This window comes from Salvelinus sp. IW2-2015, linkage group LG3 (assembly GCF_002910315.2).
Source record: "Salvelinus sp. IW2-2015 linkage group LG3, ASM291031v2, whole genome shotgun sequence".
Classification (NCBI taxonomy): Eukaryota; Metazoa; Chordata; class Actinopteri; order Salmoniformes; family Salmonidae; genus Salvelinus; species Salvelinus sp. IW2-2015.
Window position 1 is genome coordinate 27,837,469 of NC_036840.1, and position 6,069 is coordinate 27,843,537.

Consider the following 6,069-nt stretch of genomic DNA (forward strand, 5'->3'; position numbering starts at 1 on the left):
CCCCACGTTGTCCCCACAGAGACTGTACGTACATAACCCAACCAGAAGCCATAGATTACAGGCAACATTCACACTGAGAAGTGTAGTGCTGCCGCTTTCAAGGAGCGGGACTCTAACCCGGAAGCTTATAAGAAATCCCGCTATGCCCTCCGACCAACCATCAAACAGGCAAAGCGTCAATACAGGACCAAGATCGAAACGTATTACACAGTCTCCAACGCTCGTAGGATGTGGCAGGGCTTGCAAACTATTACAGACTACAAAGGGAAGCACAGCCGGGAGCTGCCCAGTGACATGAGCCTACCAGATGAGCTAACTATGCTTGCTTCGAGGCAAGTAACACTGAAACATGCATGAGAGCATCACCTCTCCGCAGTGAGTAAGACCTTTAAACAGGTCAACATTCATAAGGCCACAGGGCCAGACAGATTACCAGGACGTGTACTCCGAGCATGCGCTGACCAACTGGATAGTGTCTTCTCTGACATTTTCAACCTCTCCCTGTCTGTAATACCCACATGTTTCAAGCAGACCACCATAGTCCCTGTTCCCAAGAACACTAAGGTAACCTGTCTACATGACTACCAAGCCATAGCACTCACATCTGTAGCCATGAAATGCTGGCTCACGTCAATACCATTATCCCAGAAACCCTAGACCCACTTCAATTTGCATACCACACCAACAGTGTGGTGTGCAATCTCTATTGCACACCACACTGCCCTTTTTTGTACCTTTATTTAACTAGGCAAGTCAGTTAAGAACAAATTCTTATTTACAATAACAAATTCTTATTTACAATGACAAATTCTTATTTACAATGACAGCCTAGGAACAGTGGGTTAACTGCCTTGTTCGGGGACAGAACAACAGATTTTTATATTGCAGCTCAGGGATTCGAACTAGTAACCTTTCAGATACTGGCCCAACGCTCTAACCACTAGGCTACCTGCCGCCCTCTTTCGCACCTGGACAAAAGGAACACCTATGTGAGCTAAGGACCCTGGGAGTAAACACCTCCCTCTGCAACTGGATCCTGGACTTCCTGGCGGGCCGCCCCCGGTGATAAGGGTAGGTAACAACACATCCGCCACGCTGATCCTCAACACAGGGGCCCCTCAGGGGTGCGTGCTCAGTCACCTCCTGTACTCCCTGTTCACTCATGACTGCATGGCCAGGCACGACTCCAACACCATTATTAAGTTTGCTGATGACACAACGGTGCTAGGCCTGATCACCGACAATGATGAGACAGGATGAGACAGGAGGAACGAGCACGCCCCCATTCTCATTGATGGGGCTGTAGTGGAGCAGGTTGAGAGCTTCAAGTTCCTTGGCATCCACATCACCAACAAACTAACATGGTCCAAGCACACCAAGACAGTGGTGAAGAGGGCACGACAAAACCTATTCCCCCTCAGGAGACTGAAAAGATTTGGCATGGGTCCTCAGATCCTCAAAAGGTTTTACAGCTGCACCATTGAGAGCATCCTGACGGGTTGCATCACTGCCTGGTATGGCAACTGCTCGGCCCATCCTCCTGCAAGGCACTACAGAGGGTAGTGCGTACGGCCCAGTACATCCCCGGGGCCAAGCTTCCTGCCATCCAGGACCTCTATAGCAGGCGGTGTCAGAGGAAGGCCCTAAAAATTGTCAAAGACTCCAGCCATCATAGACTGTTCTGTCTGCTACCGCACAGCAAGCGGTACCGGAGCACCAAGTCTAGGTCCCAGAGGCTTCTAAACAGCTTCTTCCCCCAAGCCATAAGGCTCCTGAACAGCTAATAAAATGGCTACCCTGACTATTTGCATTGCCCACCCCCCCTTTTACACTGCTGCTACTCTCTGTTATTATCTATGCATAGTCACTTTAATAACTTTACATACATGTACATATTACCTCAATTACCTCGACACCGGAGCCCCCACACATTGACTCTGTACCGGTTGCCCCTCTATATAGCCCCGCTATTGTTATTTAATGCTGCTCTTTAATCATTTGTTATTCTTATCTCTTACTTTTTTTTTGTATTTTCTTAAAACTACATTGTTAGTTAAGGGCTTGTAAGTCAGCATTTCACTGTAAGGTCTACCTACACCTGTTGTCTTTGGCGCATGTGACAAATACAATTTGATTTGATTTGATTAGACCACTGCACCACTCGGGAGCCCAGTTTGGTTTGTGATTAATGTTGCTGCGGCTCTAATGCTGCCGTGTATGGCTAATCAAAGCTTTCGTCAAATGCTTGAGACAGGCTTCACTTTTTGCTGTGCTTGTGCATATTCATGTGGTTACTGCATATTCACGTGTTACAGCTTGCTAAACTAAAAATAGGTATTGGGCTCAGATTCATTGCAACACAGTCTCTGGTCCAGAGGAGGCTGGTAGGAGTGTAGTGGGCAATACTATTTGACATGTGTATATACAGTATACTGTATATGATATTATAAATACCTCACATGTGACTTGTAATAAGCAATTAGCCTACTGAAATGTTTATCTGACTCCATAAAGATAATGTAAAATATACATGCAAACATTAGGCAATGAGTTGACATTGACTAGTGAGAATTGGTCTGAGAATAGTCTATATCAAAGGCGGATATTTAATTAACATGGTACAATTAATGGATTCACATACAAGGCATGAAGCTTAAGTATTAACAAGCATTACAAAGCATACTTCTAGGCATATAGATCCTAAGGTTAACTTAGAAGACAAAGCATGAACAAAGAGAGTCTTAGAAGCCTAGGAAATGAAGATTGATCGTACAACCTTCCTCCATGGACTGAATACAGAATAAGAGAGAGAACGAAGGCATTCAATTCCATTCATAACATCTGTAACCTTTCAACACAAAACCAATCACCTTTGACCAGTCAAACAATACCAAGTTTACAGTGTAACCAAGGTCCAATCTCCACAGGATGTCATAGCATCTAATAGCTTGTGTGAGGGATGAGACAAATGGAAATCAGACAGCATGCCTGAGAGGACAATAGAACCTCGTTGAGCGTCATTTAGAGTTCACCCTGTCCAGATACAAGTTACCACAGAGATCATACATCCATATAGACAGCATCAGAGTTATCCCCAGTGAACAAGTTTCAGATAGATACCAATCATTATTCTATCACTCATTCAATAGTCAGTCCCTTGGATACTGTAACCGAGATACATTTTGTTCTCCTCAGAGGACGGAAGGGCTGACTAGTCCTTTGGCATTGTCCTTTGTTCCTGGATCATTTGCCATGCAGCTCCAGGTGACACATATGCCTACAGGAGGAGCTACAGGAGGACAGGCTCATTGTAATGGCTGAAATGGAACAAATGGAACGGTATCAAACATCCACATGAGCCCATCCTCCTATAGCCCCTCCCACCAGCCTCCTCTGGTCTGGTGCTAACTGTTTATCCACTGTATGGTCACATTACATGATGGGAGATGATCTTCAAACGCAACCCTACTACAGTGATGACACGTCTGTCATTCAGTCACACGTAGTCATTTTCTATTCAAATGTGGACAACCACATCATTATGGCATTCTGCTATCCCTTGGTTTGGCCTTTCAAAATGGTGGGGGTGACATGAGCCGGGAGTCAAAAGGTCACAGTGAAGTCACCAACAGGGCCACGTTCAGTAGCCAAACATTGTTAAACGTTGCAGATAGAAAGGCCATGAATAGAGCAAACATTCTTCTTTATTCTACATCTCGGAGAGGCATGCTTGTTCTACATAGCATATTTCTATCTGAATGTTCCAAAGCATTAAGTCCTGCTAAACGTGCCCCCAGATTACAGTCTAAACAGAAGGGCAAGTCAGATCTAAAATATATCACACCCAAGGCCTAGAGTGTGTGACTAATACTGACTAATTAGCCCATCCCTAGTCAAACGGAAACATGCCTTCCAAGGACATGTACCTGAATGACTATGTCACCACAGAAATATTGACTTTACTATAGTTTATACACTGCTTCTACCAGTTGGGGATGGCGAAAGTAGACACATGAAACTTCAGAACTGGGATTTTTTACATGTGTGTCTTGTGTATAGTAAACATGACAGATGTACACTAATCGTAGGGGGAAAATGCCTGTCATCAAATATATTGTCTGTATAGTCTAATGTTAGGGATGATCCACACAAGTGTACAATTAGGTCATAATTATAAATTACCATCATTGTGATCTAATCAATATGCTGCTTATTAAAGAATTAGGCACATTTTTCCTCTCTGCATGCTACATTTCTGCATTAATATTGTTATGCAGCACCATATCCCACGCTATATGTAATGAGCACAAATATGACAGAGTAAATGAGGCGGAGAACTTCAAATCAAATCAAATCAAATTTTATTTATCACACGCGCCGAATACAACATGTGTAGACCATACAGTGAAATGCTTACTTACAAGCCCTTAACTAATAATGCAGTTTTAAGAAGATACCTAAAAAATAGTAAGAGATAAGAATAACAAATGATTACAGAGCAGCAGTAAGTAACAATAGCGGGCTATCGGTACAGAGTCAATGTGCAGGGGCARCGGTGTCGAGGTAATTGAGGTAAAATGTACATGTAGGTAGAGTTATTAAAGTGACTATGCATAGATAATAACAGAAAGTAGCAACAGCGTTCCAGAAGGGGGGGGGGGGGCAATGCAAATAGTCTGGGTAGCCATTTAATTAGCTGTTCAGCAGTCTTATGGATTGGGGTAAAAGCTATTTAGGAGCCTCTTGGACCTAGACTTGGCGCTCTGGTACCGCTTGCCGTGCGGTAGCAGAGAGAACAGTCTATGACTTGGGAGGCTGGAGTCTTTGACAATTTTTAGGGCCTTCCTCTGACACCGCCTGGTATAGAGGTCCTGGATGGCAGGAAGCTTGGCCCTGGTGATGTACTGGGCCGTACGCACTACCCTCTGTAGTGKCTTGCGGTCGGAGGATGGGCCGAGCAGTTTCCATACCAGGCAGTGATGCAACCCGTCAGGATGCTCTCAATGGAGCAGCTGTAAAACCTTTTGAGGATCTGAGGACCCATGCCAAATCTTTTCAGTCTCCTGAGGGGGAATAGGTTTTGTCGTGCCCTCTTCACCACTGTCTTGGTCTGCTTGGACCATGTTAGTTTGTTGGTGATGTGGACGCCAAGGAACTTGAAGCTCTCAACCTGCTCCACTACAGCCCCATCAATGAGAATGGGGGTGTGTCGGTCCTCCTTTTCCTGTAGTCCACAATCATCTCCTTTGTCTTGATTACGTTGAGGGAGAGGTTGTTGTCCTTGCACCACACGGTCAGGGCTCTGACCTCCTTCGTATGGGCTGTCACATCGTTGTCGGTGATCAGGCCTACCACTGTTGTGTCATCAGCAAACTTAATGATGGTGTTGGAGTCGTGCCTGGCCGTGCAGTCATGAGGGAACAGGGCATGCATGAGCACGCATCCCTGATCAGCGTGGCGGATGTGTTGTGACCTACCCTTACCACCTGGGAGCGGCCCGTTAGGAAGTCAAGAATCCAGTTGCAGAGGGAGGTTTTAACTCCCAGGGTCCTTAGCTTAGTGATGAGCTTTGAGGGCACTATGCTGTTGAACGCTGAGCTGTAGTCAATGAATAGAATTCTCACATAGGTGTTCCTTTTGTCCAGGTGTGAAAGGGCAGTGTGGAGTGCAATAGAGATTGCATCATCTGTGGATCTGTTGGTGCGTTATGCAAATTGGAGTGGGTCTAGGGTTTCTGGGCTGTCTCTTATACACATCTAGATGTGTATAAGAGACAGGTCCAGGTGTGAAAGGGCAGTGTGGAGTGCAATAGAGATTGCATAATCTGTGGATCTGTTGGTGCGTTATGCTAATTGGAGTGGGTCTAGGTTTTCTGGGATGATGGTGTTGATGCTGTCTCTTATACACATCTAGATGTGTATAAGAGACAGCCTCTGGGTACTGCAACAGAGAAACATCTGGGCCCCTAAGAGGGGGAAGGGCTGACTAGTCCTTTGGCATTGTCCTTTGTTCCTGGATCATTTGCCATGCAGCTCCAGGTGACACATATGCCTACAGGAGGAGCTACAG